Source organism: Ochotona princeps, chromosome 16, assembly GCF_030435755.1.
Source record: "Ochotona princeps isolate mOchPri1 chromosome 16, mOchPri1.hap1, whole genome shotgun sequence".
Classification (NCBI taxonomy): Eukaryota; Metazoa; Chordata; class Mammalia; order Lagomorpha; family Ochotonidae; genus Ochotona; species Ochotona princeps.
The window spans coordinates 11259455-11279288 of NC_080847.1; the positions used below are offsets into that span (position 1 = coordinate 11259455).

General features: G+C 38.9%; 1 long non-coding RNA gene across 2 annotated transcripts in view; it reads right to left on the bottom strand.

The window, feature by feature from the left end:
• LOC131482238 (uncharacterized) overlaps positions 1–19834 on the bottom strand; it is a 202138-nt gene that overhangs the window by 3578 nt on the left and 178726 nt on the right. The window contains exon 7 of one of the 2 annotated variants that reach the window (XR_009246829.1): positions 8164–8268. The exons of the other annotated variant lie outside the window; for it this stretch is intronic. This is a non-coding gene — a long non-coding RNA (uncharacterized LOC131482238). Of the gene's footprint in view, positions 1–8163; positions 8269–19834 lie in introns of those variants that run through there. 2 annotated transcript variants of the gene reach the window in all.

The window sequence follows — 19834 nt, forward strand, 5'->3', positions numbered from 1 at the left end:
TGGGAGATCAAGAAAGAGCTCTTGGCTGGCTGTTGCTGACTGTTTGGGGAATGAACGGATACTTGGAAGGTCTCTTCTTTCTGTGTTTTCTGCTCTTGTCACTCCACTTTTCATACAGCTACACATTTTTTTTGGTAAAGATTTATTTGTTTTTATTGGAAAGGTAGATGTCCAGAGAGGAGAGACAGAGATAAAGATCTTCCATCTTCTGGTTCACTCCCCAAGTTGCCGCAATGGCCAAAGCTGAGTTAATCTAAAGCCAGGAGCTAGGAGCTTTTTCCCGGTCTCCAAGGTGTACCTAGATGGAAAGTGGAACTTGTGCCCATATGGGATCCTGGCACATACAAAGCAAAGAATTTAGCCACTAGGCTACTGTGCCAGGCCCCAGATACATTTTCTAATTAAAAAGAAAACAAAAATAAGTCTTATAATTAATATAGCATATGTACTACTTCTTCAAACATAATGTTTTACGATAGTAGGTATAAAACGAATAATCTAAATATAAATTTCCTGGGGCTGGCATGGTGGTACAGCAGGTTAATCCTATACCTGACACTGGAATCCTAAATGGGTGCCAGTTCAACTTCTGGCTACTCCACCTCAATCCAGTTTCCTGCTAATGGACTAGGAAAATAGCGGAGGATGGCCCAAGGCTTTGGGTCCCTGCACCCACGCAAGATATTTGAAATAAGATTTGGCTTCCATGTTTCATACTGACCAAGGTCTGGCTGCTATGACCATTTTGGGAATGAACCAGCATATGGAGAAGTGTGCTCACACTCTCTCTGATTCTTTCTCTGACTTTCAGGCAAAACAAATCTTTAAAAACAACAAGTTTTCTTTGATTTGTTTTGGGCTATTAGAACATCCCCCTCCCCCCCGTATTTAGCACTCGATGTCACTGACCAGTCATTTATTTATTTATTTTTTCCTGAATCCTGCTTCTATTCCTTTATTCTTGGTCACTTGTTGTCTTCAATCGCACTTCTACTCAATTTTCTCTTTCAGTCTCATTCAAAATATTAACTTGCTTTCAGGTTTTCAGAGATCATTTCTTTCTGATAATGAAAATGTACTTCTGTGATGTGATGACATCCTAAGATGTCTACTGCATATTTCTAACTGCCTACAGTCACAGTAATGATTCCATAGCCCAACCTATTTAGAATTTATTCAAAGGGTGTGTATAGAGACCTGAACTATTCTGCAGCATAGTCTTTGGTGCTGGATCTTTATAAATCACAAGGAATAAGGAGCTCAGAAATAATGTGCATGTGTGTGTGTGTGTGTAGCCACACAAATACTGTGATGTGAGTGGAGAACAGAGAGGTTTGCATGGTGCTTTGGGCGCCCACCAAAGCTGGCTCCATGCTTCATCCATGCTTCATCATCCTGTTCATGGAGCCCAAAATACTATAGTCATCTACTAATTCTCCTCTATTTTATATTATCATATTAATTAATAAGCCTCCTTATCATTTTTCCTTCTAAAAACTTCTACAGACATTCTGTTCCCCACGATACCACTCACTATCTCCATTTCCCATTGCACTGGTCCCATTTCTCTCAATCAGCTATAAATTATTTCTGTAACCCATTAATTAGATGTGCTTTCATGGCTTCATTCTCTGGTTTACTGAGCCTAAGTTTGCCACCCAGTGGCTGCAAACCTTTTCTAATTTCTTTCTTTTTTTTTGTTTTTTAGATTTATTTTTATTACAAAGTCAGATATACAGAGAGGAGGAGAGACAAAGAGGAAGATCTTCCGTCCGATGATTCACTCCCCAAGTGAGCCGCAACGGGCCGATGCACGCTGATCCGAAGCCAGGAGCCAGGAACCTCTTCCAGGTTTCCCACGTGGGTGCAGGGTCCCAAAACCTTGGGTCGTCCTCGACTGCTTTCCCAGGCCACAAGCAGGGAGCTGGATGGGAAGTGGAGCTGCTGGGATTAGAACCGGCACCCATATGGGATCCCAGCGTGTTCAAGGCGAGGACTTTAGCCGCTAGGCCACGCTGCCAGGCCCTCTAATTTATTTCTCTAAGCCTCTTTTATTTGTTGGTATACTGGATTGCAACTCAATCTTTGAAAAAAAAATACACGTAGGTATAGAAAACAATGTACACTGCAGGTAAATGTAGCTGGTATAATAATAATGATTATTATTTGTTCTTTTCAACTCCTCGGACTTATCTATTCTTAATAAGTTAATGACATTTATTCTTTATTTTATAGTTTTTGGTATATTTTCTCTTTCTCTATTAAACCACATACTCCTTGAAGGCAGGGATTAAAACTTATAGATATGACTTCACCAATTTTTTTCTTGGCCTATAATTTGCCCCCAATAGGATTTAATAGATTCCTGTTTGATTCAGTGTTGACAGGGGACAAAAAGAACCAGGGCACAATTAAAATGATACTTGAAAGAAATCCTATATCACTCTAATCTAAGAAATTTTGCAGTAACCGGTCCAAAGAATGAGTTCTTTCAAAAATTAAAAATTATTACAGAGAGTTTAAGACCTCATATTACATCATATATCATAGAAAAAAACTATCAGAAGTAGATTTATTTTCCATTACTGTATTTCTTGGTGCTGCTGCTTTATCCAGACAAGTAAGTCTTGTTGAAATTGAACATGGATAATAATAAAGCTCACACTCTAAGAAAATGTTTAAAATATGAAACAGAACTGGGGATGGTGGTAGAGAACTCCTTGGGAGAATGCAATTAGAGTGTGTTTGAGTCTCAACAGTTTGCAATTCCTTTCACAGCACATAAATGATTTAACAGTAACAGAGTGGCCAGAGTAAATTATTCCCATTTCTATCACTGCACAACCTATAATAAGTAACCAGATAAGATACTGAATGATTTTAAAGTAATGATGCATGCTGATCCTATCTGAGTTACTTTTTATTTTTTGTTTTATTTTGTTTTGATTTCCAATCCTTTGGATCCTTGCCAAACCATTAAGCAAGTCAGATCCAGTTGAAACTGGCTTAAACAGTCTTAACATAACTCGCAAAGGCCAGTTCACCAAAACCCTCAGGATCACAGGAACAATGAAACAAACAAAAAGAATACCAAGGAGCTCTCCTATTTGTCTTCATGGCTATCTGTGTTCCGTGGGAAAGAAGGAAAAACAACACCAGCAGGATTTAAATGCTTTGTTTTGACAGGTTATTAAGATTCCAATCACAGGCTGCCCACTCTTCCCGATCTAGCCACGTCAGGAAGGTGGCAGAAGGTCTCTATGGCAGCTACACACACACACAATAAACAACAAACAAAAATGTCAGAGAAGAAGGGTAGGAAAATGCAGCCAACATGAATAATCTGGTAGAGTTTTGAGGGGTTTGAAACCAAGACTCATGCTAACATGGCAGGGTATATCAGTACAGCTGATTGGCACAAAATTCCTCGCACAGAATTTAGATACTGGTGGTTCGAGTGCTGTCAATTTCATCTTGTTCTACCATGTAATCAATAGTTCCAACTGAGACCTTTGTGGGTCTTATCCTCAGAGATTGGGGTCCATCCTCTGTCTGGCGTCCCTGACACAGGCTGTGGGCACTGACGCTGACTTCCCCAGGCCTTTCATAAATACTCTCCCAAGGACACACATTTCACTGCGATGGGCACAGGCATGAGTTCCCACCCGTACTCTCCCCTCTCAGGATAAGTTGTAATAAAACACAGGGATTCTAAGATAAGGGACACTGGAAATTCACTGTTACCTATAGGACTGGGGAGATTTTGAGAATTGCAGGAGACAAAACAAACAAACAAACAAAAACAAACAAAAAAGACACCGCCCTAAAACTACATGGACAGAAATAAAATGACTTTTATTTGTTTATTGCAAGGACTGACCAAACTGTAGTCTGAGGGACAAATATGGATATGGACTCCTCCTATAAATAAATTTGTATTTTGGGATAATTGGGATATAATCATGTTCACCTATCATTTACTTATTGTTTAAATCTGTCAGAGGTGAGTCTCAGTGAGAGATCGAGTGATCTCCAAAGCTTAAACCAAAGGCTATCCCTCGACAGGAAGGTTTGCTGATTTGTCACGCAGAATAACCGAGCCCAGTCACCAAGGATCAGTTCTCTTGCTGGGAAATAATACATATACAACGAAAAATCTAGTGGGCCTACATAAAATGTAGAAAATGTCAATTCATGTAGGTATTGTCAGAGTACATATGTACAAAGAAGCTTCAAAAAGTTCATGGAAAGTCAGTTATCTTTTAGTCTTACTTCCCACAGACTTTTCAAAGTACCCCTATATAAGCTCATGAGTTAATTCCATCAAAAATCAGTCTTTCCAGGGTTGGAAATAGCAACTAGGAAAGTGAAGGAGTTAACGTCAATTAGTGCTTAATATTCATTTCACACTATGTTGATACTTAAATGTGTGATGACATTGGATCTCACATTCTGACAATGAATTTCAGAGCATGCATTGTTCTTCTCCTATAGACAAGAAAACAGAAGTTATGTATCTTGCTCTAGATTTGAGGTCAAAGAAGTTCACCAAATTCTGTTGAAGCATATCCTCTAACATTTCTCACTACTCACTGTCACCATGAAGAAAAGTTTCTATAGGACAATAAAGCTATTTTATAGTCACATTTCATTCTGCTGCTGTTTGCTTAAAGCAGACCCCAAGTAAACATCATTCAAAGGTTATAATCAAATTTATAATAAAATTATAATTTAATTAGAAACCAGAATCCATAAATAGCAGCCAGCTTATGCTTCTGCCACCTTGACAGAAGTCCCCGTGTGATGTCAGCCTGCAGTGTTCCCTGTGTTTTTGCTACCTTTTGCCTAACTCTTATCACCTCAAACACAATGCTGTAAAGTCCTCAGGAGGTTTTTCAAAACAGTCCCATACCTCTTTATGCACCACCGCTAATCAACCATCTCAAAACACTGGCTTAAAATGTCATCCATGTTTACATCTTCTGATGATTTACACTTGGCTCCAAATTAAATACGAGAGTTCAAGGTCTTCTCCTTAATGGCTGGGACCTTTATTGCTCTGCAGAATTCCACCTTCAACCTGCCAAACCTTTATCTCCCAGATACCCTGATTTCTACAAATATCATTGCTCATTCCATTTCTTCCTCCATCATTTCTATTTTTAAAAATCCTCAAATTTCCAGGACAGGCATTGTGGCAAAGCAGGTTAATTAAAGTGCAGCTTGGGATGCCTGCATCTTACGTTGATGTGCCAGTTTGTTTGTTAAGTCCAGGAGCTGGAGCTTCTTCCGGGTCTCCCATGTGGGTGCAGGGTCCCAAGGCTTTGGGCCGTCTTTGACTGCTTTTCCAGGCCACAGGCAGGGAGCTGTACAGGAAATGTAGCAGTCCCCATATGGAACCCCAGTGCTTGCACGAGGAGGGCTAAGTAGGTAAGCCATTGCGCTGGGCCCATGAAATCCTTTATTAGCACTGTTTTATGACAAAATTTTTAAAGTTTAGTTTGAGAACCAGTTTATTCTTGCCATTCTTCTATGTGAAGAGAATAATAAAATTAGAGACATTTTTGTAAAGAGGAAATGAGAAATCATCATAGAAAAACCCTTTCATATCACAAATAAGAAAATGAAATCCCAGTTCATATAGCTCATCAGTAATCCACTAAGAATAAGAACTCCTAGATCCTACTGGAATTATATATAAACTCTCTTTCCCCATCATCTTTATCCATCTGACTTCACCCTCTCCCCCATCCCTGATATCTAGTCTGATAGAATTGTTTTCCTCCATTAATATTTTTGCTACTGCCAACATGGTGCTAATTACATATGCTTATTTCTCTCTCAGCACATGAGTCTTTAGCCCAGGTGGTTCAAGGCCATATCTCATTTGTCTTGGTAGCTGTGCACAAAGTAGGTGATCAATTAACATGTTGCAAAAATTCTGCCTCTGTTAGGACCTTTCTTTTGTGGCCAACTTATTAGAAAGGGCAACAAGTCCAAAGAAGCACTTAGATCTGGTACGACTCTAACAGCAGCCCAATAAAACTATTCAATATATAATCTTCATGTCACAGATTACTCAGTTTAGAGGGCTAAGCCACAACATGTCTCTGTGCTTTTTGTTATACAATTTACGTGGCATAGGTGTCTTTAGCAGCCGAGCTTGCCTTACCACCCTAGTAATGTACAGCTCAGTAGAGCGCAGGCGGGTTTGTCTTAGAGGGGTCCCTGAGAGCCGCTCAGTTTGCCCCCCATAGCATCGTGGTCTCCTGTATTTCTCAGCATTCAGCCCCTGCAGCTGATGCATGTTTAAAAGATTTTCACTCACACTGTTTTGCCAACGTGATAGATTTTATTCACCAGCTGGGATTTTCATGTGTTCTTTAGCTTCCTATGGCTTTTCATTGGGTTTTTGTCTCTCTCTGCTTCCTTCATATTAGTAATGATTCTGGAATAATGGGAAAGGGCTCAATTCAAGCTTCATAGCAATTTAAATATCACTTTTTATAGTTCTCTCCCTCACATTTCTACAGCTTCCTGTCTACTAATATTAACACCACAGCTTGAGGCAGGCGCGGACCAATTTGCTTTTATGGATTCTTTGACCCCTAAAAGTCCTTGCTCTGCTTCGGAGCCCTTCCCACACAAGCCTAATGTTAGCCCCACAAGCTTCTATCTATCTGTCTCCTATAAAGGCAAGCAGGAAAGATGTAAGGCAACCCTTTTCTTTTCCTTCACAGAAAACACATTGTACAAATTGCACGTGTTCACAGATCCATGCTTGTCTTTAGTGATTCCAATTCCAACAGGAAATCTGCCTATTTAGAGCAAGAGGGAGTAGCAGATTTGCCTTTTTTAACTGAATGACAACGACAACATTAGAATCATAGGATGAACTTAATAAGAACTTACTGAAATCATGATGGCTGACCTATATGAAAAACATGGATTCCTAGTGAGGTTTTTATGAAGCCACAGTTATGTTTTGAACAGTATGTAGATAATTAATTTTGCTGAGGGGCTGGCCTTCAAAATGGTGCTTATTTCTTCCTACATTCAGAAAAAGCATTTAGAAGAACATTTTTATTGAATATCACCCTCTGTCTTCTCAGTCCCAAATAAATGACTAATTAAATCTGTTATGTGAAAACATCATAGCAGATGGTCCTTCCTATTAACGAGTATGTAATGAAATAATAGACATGCTGAAGAGAAAGCAATGAGATCCCGCAGATGAGTTGTGCAGTGAGTCATTTACCTCAGGACCCAGAGGTCAACCAATGGGAAAGCTGTGTGAGCGTGAGCACTGAATCCCCTCTCCTCCCCTCTCCTTCCCTCTCCTGCTGCTCACCTGATTGCCTCAGATGATAGACTCACGTAATTGAGTCTTCAGAATGAAGCGTCCCAGAAAAATATTCTACAATGATCACAGAAAAAGCTGGAAGGGACAATGCCATTTATGAATAAATCACAAATGGAATTCAGCAATGTGCCCAAAAATAAGGCAGTGTGATCCAGGAGGTTTGTTTTTTTTTTCCTCCAGGAATAACAGATTTTTCACCTCACCCACGGCCAGCAGTAGCAGTCTGTTGTCTGTGGCTGTCTTCTGGGGCAGACCGGTACAAAGACAGATACGGAAAGCTGCAGTTAGTCATTGTTCTCTCCCAGCCCATATCCAGCTGGATGTCCTGGCTCTGAGAGCGGCTGATGGAACCCCAGGCCCTGAAGTGGCTCACAATTCCACAGAGGCAGCTGCACAGAGTTGCCAGAATTTTCGGGAATGTTCTGCCTGTTCCTATTCATAGTTCCTCTTTGTCACATGGATATGTGTAACTTTCCTAATTTACATGAGTACAGCTTTAAGAGGGCTAGTTAGTAATTTTTCTCTGCTCGTTGAATTCTTACTTTCAAATATCCCATAATTATGCAATTAAAAGCTATTTTTTCCTGCAATTAAATGCTATTCCATCATATGAGCTGTTCTGCTTCTCAAAATAAATCCTGAATGATAGAACCAATAAAATAATCTGTTAAGGGGGCTAGAAATCAGATAAATGGTAAAAAAAAGTTTCTTCTGTATTTTAGCAACATGAGCCTAGAAATAAAAATTGGAATAATAATTGTATTTTATTTACAACAGTGACAAGCATTGTTAAAAATTTAGGGATAAATTTCCAAATAAGGACATAGGACTACATGAAAAAAAGTAGAGATTCGTACTGGAGGAAGCAAAACAAGATCTCAGTAGCTGGAAATGCAATTTATGTTCTAGGACAAGGAGACAAAAGGTGATAAGTAGAAACTTTCAAATTAATACAGAAGTAAATACATTTCTAACTACTGTCTTAGTAGAATTTTTCAGAAATAGGTTAGTAGTTTGTAATTGGTACATAAGGATAATATCCTAAAATAATCTGGAAACATGAAGTATAATTATAGATATATGTGTGGGTATTTACCACACATATGGACAAATTATACAGTTTTTGGAATCAAATCAGTAAGTATTATATGAGACCAGATAGGTCAATTGGCAGAAGACTCAGATGTAGATCATAAGGTATATGAAAATTTAACACGAAAAAATTTTGAGTTCAACTTGGTGGGGGGAAATCATAGTTTACTTAAGCAATAGTCTGCCTTAGTACCTCATATATAGATCTGTAAGTTTGTCAGTGAAAGTTGTCTAGAGGGGTAGGTGTGGCACACAAGGTCAGAGATAGGAGAAGAAAGGAACAAAAAGAAAAATAGCAAAACGTTAAGCAAATTTATAATGTAGATTGTATACATATATGTAAATTTACATGTCAGTGTGATCATTTGTAAATATATGTGTGGAGAAATGGGGGGGACAGGAGGAGAGATCTGTTAACTTACAAGACTCTCCACAACATACAGTTTGATCCAATTTAAAAGCAAATCAATACTGCCTCAGGTTTTGATCAGATTGGGAGAATGTTTAGAAGTCATATAGAAAAAGGAATTTATTATAAGGATTTGACCTTACACAATTGTGGGAATCAGTTAAACAGTTTAGCTAGGACAGTCGATTCTTTTTAAATACTTATTTATTTGAAAGGCAGAGTTACAGAGAGGGGAAAAGACAGAGATCTTCCATCTGCTGGTTCACTAACTCAGTGGGTCACAATGGCTGGAACCAGGCAGGTGTAAACCCCCAGGAGCCACAAGTTTATCCATGTTGGCACAGGGGCCCAAAGGCTTGAGCCATCCTCCACTGCTTTCTAAGTTGCATTAGCAGGGAGCTAGACTGGAAGTGGAGCAGCAGGGACTCAAATGAGTGCCTGCATTTAATGTTGACACCACAGGCAGCAGCTTTACCTGCCCCTCCATAGCGCTGGGCCCCTTTGTGATGCTTCTGCACCTGGAGCTGGGCTTAAGTTTGCCAGGGCCCCGCTGGGGATGCAGATGTACATGGGCAGCACATCCTTACAAGGGAAAATTGCTATCTAGGAGGATCAGCTGGAATTTAGGCGGCTTTTTATTTTCTCCAAATCTCCAACCTGCATGTTGTGGAAGCTGATGTCCTTGTTAATGGAGCAGAACATGGATAGGAGAAGAAGCTGAAGGAAGAAGTGCTTTGGGAGCCGGAGAATCTATGTCTGTGACAGTTCTATCTGCCCCATGTCAATCGTCTTGACCTAATCATTCCCACTGCTTCATTTTTCCCTTCCAAATCTCAGGTAACTTTCCCTTGGGATCAATACTTAGCCTCGAACAGTACAAGGAAGGGAATCTGGGAGACAGTCCTCCCTCTCGAAACTCCTTTACTAGTGTATGCATACCATTATGTTCATAGAAACAGAGAAAAAAAGCACGGATGGATAAGCTCCAGGCTGTCAAGTCACAAAGAGATGACAGTGGAGATGTGACCAGGGTGCTGAATGGGACGTAGATGATGCTTTACCTGGGTATAATTTTTTTCTTTGATTGTTTTTACCTTTTACAAGGATGTACTATTTTATTACTTTAACAGTATCCACTGAATTAATTAAAAAAATTCACATAGACCTTCAGTTTGTTCAGATTTTTTATCATCACTACATTTATGACTGTGTTTTAATCCAATTTATGCCACCTGAGTATTTACATAACTTTGAGCAAGCTATTTACTCTCTTAACACCTTATTTTTTGCATTTAAAAAATGAACATGGCAATAATAATGATAGTACCTGGGTTATGAAATTGTCATAAAGGTTAAATGAGACCCATAAAATGCCTACAGTAATGCTTGGCAAACAGCAAGTGCTCAATAACACTAGTCATCATTATCATTATTTTGATTATTTATAGCATTATTAATATATCTGAATAGAAATCATTCTCCTCCCTCTCATAGCCTACCAACTCAATTCTAACCTGTCAATGCAAGACAAAAAGGAGGAAGAGAAGGAGATCTGATTTAAACAGAGCTGCTGCAGAAGGTTGTCACTACCCCACGGGTCAGTGAGTTGTAACCCTAGAAGTCATTAAAAGGCTGTTGACGGCATACAGATACAAGGTCAAGCACTGCTTATCCAGAGAAAACCTGGGGTTGAGACAGGCAGCTTCGTGTGTGTGTGTGTGTGTGTGTGTGTGTGTGTTCTCATTTGTTAGCATAAACACATTGGTGTATAAATAGAAAGGAACAGTACAACAATTGAGAATAAACATACATAAGGAAAGGTTTATAAATGCCTGAAAAGATGAGGTCAATGTGCCATATATTATCATATTTTCTGATCCGCACATGAGAGTTGAAAGAAGGGAATGCCAACATACTCATTTATGCACAATGAATCCTGCAGTTTATTTCACTGTATTTGATGTTAGCAGGGAAGCATTTACTTATTTAAGATTACTCAGAATATAGCACAAAGAGCTATTTTGTAAGTAAGAAATGTGTTTTCACTGAAAAAAAAAAAACCCAAACCAAAAACCCTCTCCAGCACTTTTGGCATATTGTGACCACAGTCAAGGCAACAAGAGGCGTCTTTTGTTTCTGATACGATGGGAGGAAATGGAATAATGGGCAAGAATATGGTGCTCAACCTTTTTTTCTGTGGGGCACACGTGGCTGACTGATGTTCCCCAGCACAACGATCCTTCTAAAGGCAATTCCCAGCGCACTGGCCATTACTCCATTGCATTCACTGCCACCCAAGAGAGCATTTCAGGATACAGACGACTGAGACTGACTTTGCAAAAGCATCACCTTGGAGACATTCTACTTTTTAATTAATAATGTAATACATGAATATATCACTATTGTACAAAAACTAAAACAAAATGAAACATACAGAATATAATCTTCTCCCAGGTCCCTCTTACCCAAGCACTGCTCTCTTAATGATAAAAGTTGATACAGTACTGACAGTTTATGTGTATCTTATTAGATATGCATTTACCCATGTTTACTTGTATGTGCTTTAAATACATATATAAACACATGTGTGTATACTTGTAGTTATACACACATATTGGTTTTCCTATAAATAAGATTGTAATTCTGATATTTTTCAGTGATTTGATTTTTTCTTACCTATTATAACCTCAAGGCATCTTTCCATAAAGTAGATATAGTACATTCTGTTCTTTAGGACAGGACCTCTGCACCAAAAAGTAGAGAAATATTTTCTAATATAGTTTGATAATTTTGTTACTGTATTTTGCTTTTTAACTCATCTTAGATTTATATTGGTAAATGTCAGAGTTAGCCTATAATAATTAACAGCTGGCCTTCAGTATCTTGCTTCTAGGACCCCCATGGATATTAAAATCTGTGGATGCTCAGGTTCCTTGTATAAAGTCATGCTGTATTTGCATGTAACCTATGCACACTCTCCTATATACTTTTGTTTAAGATTTATTTTATTTATTTGAAAGGCAGCTGACAAAGGGAGAGAAAAGAAAAGAGTGGAAAAGAAAGAGAGAGAATCTTCCGCATGCTGGTTTTCTCCCTTACTGGCCCCAATAGCCAGGCTGCACCAGGCTGACCCCAACAGGCTGGAGCCAAGTACTTGTACCCTTATCTGCCTGCTGCTTTTCCAGACACATAAGCGGAGACACTTACTGGAACCCAAGCACCCTGGACTCGAGCACCCACTCCAGTATGTCTTGCAAGAGGCAGCTTAACCGGCAGTGCTACAATGGCAGCCTCAACTCTCCCACATACTTCAAAACATCCCTAGATAGTTTATAATATCTAATACAACATAAATGCTATGTAAATAGTTGTTATACCACATTATTTAGTAAATAAAGACAAGAAAAAAGTCTTTAGATACTCAGTATAGATGCAAATGTTTTTCAAATGTTTTTCTCCATAATTGTCTGAATTCATGAATATGGAATCCATGGATACACAGAGTTGATTGTGCATGATATGTGTTTATTAGTTTCTTAACTGATTTAAAATACATTTACTATATCAAAATTTAATATATATTCATCTTTCTGAACCCTCTTATTTGTTTCTATTTTTCTGTTGCTGTCAATACCATATTGTTTCAATCATGAAAGATTTATAATTTAGGTATCTGACATGTATAGACCTTTCCTTATTGTCTTTTTAAAAATCTTCATGGAGAAATATTTTAGATAAATCTGGGATTTAATTGATCTGGTCCCATTTTATTAGTGTTTTCTTTAATTGTATGGATTAAGCTGGAGATAATACCTGTAAAACGTTTAATGTTTCCATCTAGGGAACAGGTAAGAATACCTTTCCACTTACTTAGATTTCCTTTTGCAATTTCCTTGTTCCATGTAGGATTTGTATATTTCTTATCAATTTTTATAGCCATTTTATGCTTTGTGGTGGTATTTATAAATAGGCTGTATTACATCTTACTTTCTACTTTTGATTTGCCTTTATTTGACAAATTCAACAACAATAAAGTCCCTGTGGTAAATAAAGGTATAAGGGAAGCTTTACCCTGATTGTAGTCATTTAATAATCTATGGCCAGTAATAGAGCATCTGAATTGATTCCTTCATGAGAACAAGCTCAGGGATACAACAAATCAAAGCCACTACCTTTAGCCTTTGCTTTGGGACATTTAGTTACTTGGGGATGAAGCAATTAGGCCAAGCCCTGGGGCTCAGATATATTCAATCACCCCTGAATCTGAGAAGAAAAAAACAACATGTTTGGGAGTTCTGTTCCTCTTTCTACATCCACCTCTGTGTTTTATTTTGACTTTCGTTTATAAAGAAGCCCCTTTAGGCCACTCACATTTTCAATTATGCAATAGTTATGCTCATAATTTGACCATATGACCTAAATCATAATAGATACTAGTTTTTATTTTCCCTTTTAAAAATATTTATTTATTTATTTAAAAGGGAGGAGAGGGAGTGGGGGAGAGGGAGAGGGAGAGAAATGTCCCTGCTGGTTCATTCCCCAAATGTCTGCGATGGCCAGGGCTGGGTCAGGTCACAGCTAGAGGTCTGGAACTCCAAGTACCAGCGCCATCATCTGGGGCTTTCCCAGGCACATCAGCAGGGAGCAGCACAGGCAGTGAAGCATCTGAGATTGAAACTAGTGTTTACACGGAGTTCTGGCACCACAGGTGTCAGTTTAACTCCTCTGGCTAAAATGCTGGCTCAGCCCATTTACCACATTTGGTTCAGAACTGTTTTGCTACAGTTTCTGTTAGTTTTAAGGAATTAGAATGTTACAAACACAGCCAAAGCACTAGTTCCTTCCAATCTGATGCCTTCTGATAGACATGTGCTCCCCTCTTACAGTTTTCCCATGTTTTTTATGTGCAACTCTAAGCTGTGCCCTGATAGTTTCCTGAACAGGCAACCTAGCCATGTGGCTACATATAGTGACCAGGGAAAGAGGGAAGGTCATTTTTAAATTTCTGGCAGCCAAGAATGTGGCTTTAAAAAGCAGAGCTTATAATACAATTGGAGAACAGGTAGTAGAGTATAGTGATCTGTGTCAAAACCCTTTAATTATGTTTGTTGTAGATTTAAAAAAAAACTTCTATTAGTACTTTTTTCTTTTCCCACTGATTAAAAGACTTTTTAAAAACTGCATTTCCTTATAAATATGTGTTATCCAATAGTGGAGACATGAAAATAACCCAGATGCCAGCTGAAAGAGGAATGGACAAAGAAACTGTAGTACATCTACTCCCTGTAATACTTTGTAGCCACTAAAAAGAAGGAAATTGTACTGTCTGCAACAAAATGGCCCCAGCCGGAGACCATTACTCTCAGTGAAATAAGCCAATCCCAAAAGGACAATTATCATATGCTTTCTCTGATAGAAGACAATCTTCATGCAAAATACAAAATAAATAGGTATGTAGGTAACCAAGTATATACATATATTTTCATAGATGAACTGTATAATGGAGACTAGCATACTGGGAAGTGAAGATACGTTGCAGGACACATCTCTGCTCCAGAATGAAAGGACTCCCAAGGCAGTATGGCATTCGATTTTCTACCTTTCCCTATACATACAATGCCAGTATAATTAAATAGCAGAATGCTAAATTATAACTGTTACTAAGGGGACTATATCACTGGAATAATATGTGGGAAAATGGATAAGGAGGGGAGAATCCCTGTATCTACAAAACTGTATCATGGAAAACAGTAACAAAAAAGAAATGTGCTATCAAACAGTTCTTTATTATCTTTTAAGATGATTTATAGAGAGTTTTATCTCATGTGATTTTGAAATATATTAAATATATTAAATCAATAGGCTTACCAGTGAAAAATTTGCATCAGAAATAAATGCTAACAATCAATTAATAACTTTAATCTTATATCAGTTATAAACATTCTTTTATTTTAATACAGTGCAGAAGTTGACTTTCTAACACTGTGTTTGGGACTTACACATTTTCTCATAAACTCAGTTGGCTTATCATTATTCGTTATTATTCTGTACATGCATATATTAGATTATGCCAGCCATTATTAATAGAGATTTTCTATCTTTTTTATTCTAGAAAATCTATATAACTCAGAAATTATCTCTTTAAGTATTAGTATAATTTACCTGTAGCTAATCAAGGGTCTTTTTTTTTTAAGATTTATTTCATTTTTATTACAAAGTCAGATATACGAGAGGAGAAGAGACAGAGAGGAAGTGGAGCTGCCGGGATTAGAACCAGCGGCCATATGGGATCAAGATGAGGACCTTAGCCACTAGGCCACACCGTTGAGCCTAATCAAGGGTCTTTTAAAGGCATAAGTCTTTGACTATTCTTTTTTAAAAAGATTCCCTTTTTATTTGAAAGGCAGAGTTTTAACACTCTATTTACCCAGATATTCATTGAGCTGGGCCTGGATATATATCCTAAATGTGACAAGCAGTCTTTAAAGGAGAATATTAGAAAAGTTTTTGCTTTTTGTTCACTATCACAAAACACACACCACACACACACACACACACACACACGGTTTCTAATTAGTAGAAGGAGAAAGTATGGGGGAACAAACAACTACTGCCTTCGAAGACAGCCGAGCAGAGGCACACATTATGCTGCGCACACTCCTCTAGAGAGAACTCATTTGCTCATCACCGCAAGGAGAGAAGACTGAGAAACATGACTAGCAGCATTGCTGGCGACCACCTTATCACTGTCAAAGGAAAGGACTGATCTTCAAGACAGTGCTTTTTTAGCACATTATCCCATATTCAATGATACAGAAGTAAATAATAACCTAAATTACTCAAGGCAGTAATAGCTTAGAAGTTGATCTACAGTCCTTAAGGGATCAAATGGGAAAAAAAAAATGAGCTTTCAAAAGTTCATCTAAATACTAAGTGATACCCACCAGTACTCCTATTTGACAAAACTATCAAAAGTTGGGCATAAAAACCAAACTCAGATAAGCAATGACAGAAAGTCTGAGCAACCAACTTGAACAAAAAATGACATTTATATTTATGTAAGGGAAAGCAATCACATACTCTGTATATAATTGGCTTCTCGAGTCACTGTGAAATAACATATAACTCGAATCTGATTAATACAGTCACAGACAGCTATAACTGGCAGTACTATAAAAGCAACTAGCATTGGTGTGAACCAACTCTACCTACCAGAGCTAGCACAGGATTATTGGCAAGAAGCAATATCCTGCTATACATTCAGAAATATTAACAGGATAGAAAAAGAAATACGACCTTTTGATTCAAGATTCCAATATCATTACCTTCATTAAATATTTTCCAAACCTATCATGTGCTTTAAAATGTAGTACAGATATAAACAAAACGGCATGGTCTTTATTCTCAAGGGGCTTTCAGAAACAGAGTAAATGAAATACAGTCTATGCTAATACATGCATACATATATATATATATTTTTCCTTTCTCTCTTTTATTACTGTTGGCTTGTGAGTGGGAGAGTGATAGCACGACGCAGCAGGACAAATAACACGAGAACAACACAACAGAGATTTGGGAAGGGATGGCATTTATTTAAAACAAACAAACAAAAAAGGTTGCTGTCATGGCATGTGTTAGGTGAAAGGAGCCTAGAACAGTGAAATCTCATTTACAGAAGAGGAAACAGGCCCAGAGAGGTGCAGTGATGCCCAGGAGTTTCATTAGAGAGTCTGAAGCAAATCAGGGCTGGAGTTAGCTCTCCTAATTCTGCTCTCATGTCTGTTTCACTGTCCTACATCACTTGTTCTGGTTGCTTCCAGAAAGCAAGGGGCAGTTCCCCACTTATTCACACTTGCTTAACAGTAACATTTTAGCCATCAACTGGGGACATCAATGTCTTGGTGGGGAAGGGGCGCTGGACTCACAGTCTGAGAGAATCCCTGCCCTTCATTTCTAAAACCTTCTCAGTCTAGATTCTTTTCTTCTCCTGGAGCATTTGCTAATAACTCACAGCAGGGCTAACTTAAATCTTGACTGTCTTGTATTATTTCTTTGGAGGGGAAAAAGCCCCCATATTCCTAGCTTTAAATAATCAATGGAGACTTTCAACAGGAAGCCAAAAACTGGGAGACTTACAGGAAATTTATATCAATACATTAATTTTTTTTGTTTTGAAGTGAAATTATATATGCTACTCAGATATGAAGCCATGACCTACTATATACAGAATCAACCACAATATAAAGAGCTTGATTATGGTGAAGACAGAACTGTTGCATTACTATAGCAGGTCTCACAGTTTCATTTCATCTCATTTCTTCCCATCCGGAAAGTGTGCAGAGTACATGAAGAAAGAAAATTTATAGTGGAAGAGACACAAGTGATAGTGTCCTGATGCTACAGTTCTTTGCTGAACCGTAATTGTTTTCAGGTGATCCTTCTGAAAGAAAAAAGTGTATGGATACCAAATACAAGTCCAGAAGGGAAATTCAAAGTAGCACCAGGACAAATGCAGTACTTCAAGCATCATCTCTGAATATTTTACCAGAATACTTCATGATAAAAACATTACAGAAATGTCTGCTTGTGTACAGTCTTGTGCTCCGGGGAGTAACAACCACACATGACACTACAGAGAATAGAGTAACAGTAACATAGAGGATCAGTTAGAAGCGTAGGAAGTAACTATGTTACCAATTCAGAATAAAGAAATAGACTCTATAGTACAAGAAAAGTTTCATGAAGGAAGGATAACACAAGCCAAAACTTCAAAGATAAATCAAATTTGTATATGCAGGGAGGAATATGGAAACAGGCTAAGGCTTAGTTGGGCATTCTGGTACAGTAGCACTGGCTGCATCTGTTTTTTGCAACCAGTCCATGCATTCTGAATGATTGCTGTACCTGTCGGAAGGGTTGTTACATATCCTAAAAATCAGGGGCATTTCTGAACACAAATGTGAATGTGGCTAGTGGGAGGTTAGGGAGCAGTTCAACCTGCCTAGACCAGCAAAAAGTAAAAATGAAAGAATGTGTGTGTGTGTGTGTGTGTGTGTTAGAGAGAGAGAGAGAGAGAGAGAGAGCGCGCGCGAGAGAGAGACGTGGATTCATTTGAAAGCAAAGTGACAGGGCTGGGGAGGAGGGAAAGAGAGACAAAGACATGTCTCTCCCATTCCCTCTCAAATTCTCTCTCAAATGGGCACAACAGCAGGGGCTATGGTTACACTGAAGCCAGGAACCAGGGACTTACTCCATGTGTGCGACAGGAACCAGAGATTTGTTTTTAACTGTTACTGTGTCTCAGATAAACCTCACATATTTTACACACATATTTTTCTTTAAGATTAGATAACTGTTTTAAACTTTATTATCATTTAGGCACACATATCGAACAACAAAACCCACTCAGGAAATAGAGATGATACTCACTGCTCTTTACCAATATGAGAACTGCACTGTCACTTATAACACTTGGATCCAATTTCAATCACTTCTCCATACAAACTTTAAAGCAATCTCATCAAGGAATAGCAGAGCTGGTTGGTCTTCTCCAGCAGGTACTTGTGCCATTTCACCTTTTGAGGTAAGTAGCCTTGGGGACACTGAACCAATTTTCAGCACTGATTTGCTGCAATATTGAACACACATCTCAATACCCTCATAGATAGAAAAGGAGGGACTGATTCATCAACACTTTGCTTTAGGTCAGCAAACACTCAGAGAACAATTAGACTGTTTATAAAGCCTTGGTACCTGGAACAGTGCAAAGTCAATTTGAAAAAATATATTGAATATGTGAGCTTTTCCAAATTGTCATCAACTGTTATGACAAGCTATTAAAGAAGCTATTGTAGAGCACTGAAGGAGCAGCTGATTTCAGAACAGTAAATCAGGTCTCGGTCAAGAGCACTGATGAAAAGAGAACAGGATTCTTGCTGTGTTTATGAGTGGCTCAAGACAGCTTTAACACACATCAATCACAGGTAGGCAGCATGCTCTGGTCTGTGCCCCCGACTCTCAGCGTGACCTTTTGTGAGTCACCAGACGGCTTTCAGGCTCGGTTACTCAGCCGAAAACAAAGCCAAGGAGCAGAAACCTCAATGAAAAACAGGCACTGCATTGCTAATGAGATTTCCTGGGGAAATAAATTCCTCACCTCCACAACCTCTCCCCGTGTCAGCCCCCACTAGCTTGCCACATCCCACACAGTCCAGAGAAAGTGGAAAGGTCACGTGTTGGAGGCATGTGGCTGTGTTGGCTTCCTAGGTTCAGAAGCGGTTACTGGGAGGAATTAAAACAGGACAGCTGTGAATACAGAAATGGTCACACTACCTTGCTTTAGAAATTAGAGTCCCAGCTTTGGGTTCAAAACCTCTCAATTGGCCATGGTTATTGAAAAGCCTGGCAGAGCTGGCCAAGGGATCTTTCAGTTGGTTCCCAACAGTTTAGAGCTGTGTCCCCAGAACTTTGACGTATTTCTGCCCTTTACAGGCAACAACCTTCATTACTGTGAAACTTTCTGCTCAAGTCCTAAGATCAGAGTTGTGTGAAAGTGTTAACAAAGCGATTGTGGATAAAATAAAGTATGGAGTAAACATCCAGCATAGTGGCAGGTTTGGGCTGCATTGAGGGTTTGCAAACACCACCAGTTCTGTTAACCTGCACAGTTTCATGGCACCACAAGCCACCTGTGGAAAATGGATGCTCAGAGGGAGGATATGGCCGACAGAACTGATGGCCCTGGACGAAGCGGCTGTACTTTTGCTTTTAAGATGGTTGGTCCCTTGGGGGTTGCAGTCATCCACACCCCATCCCCCACTCATCCCCAGGCCTCTGTCTGGCGCGAGAGGGTCTCCTTTCTATGGCCAGACCCTTTGGAAAGGCTCCACATGACTGAACCCCCACTGAATCAGTCAGTCTATTTAGTGGCTGGCAGAAAAAGCTGACGAAATCACAGCTCCAAGGCAGAC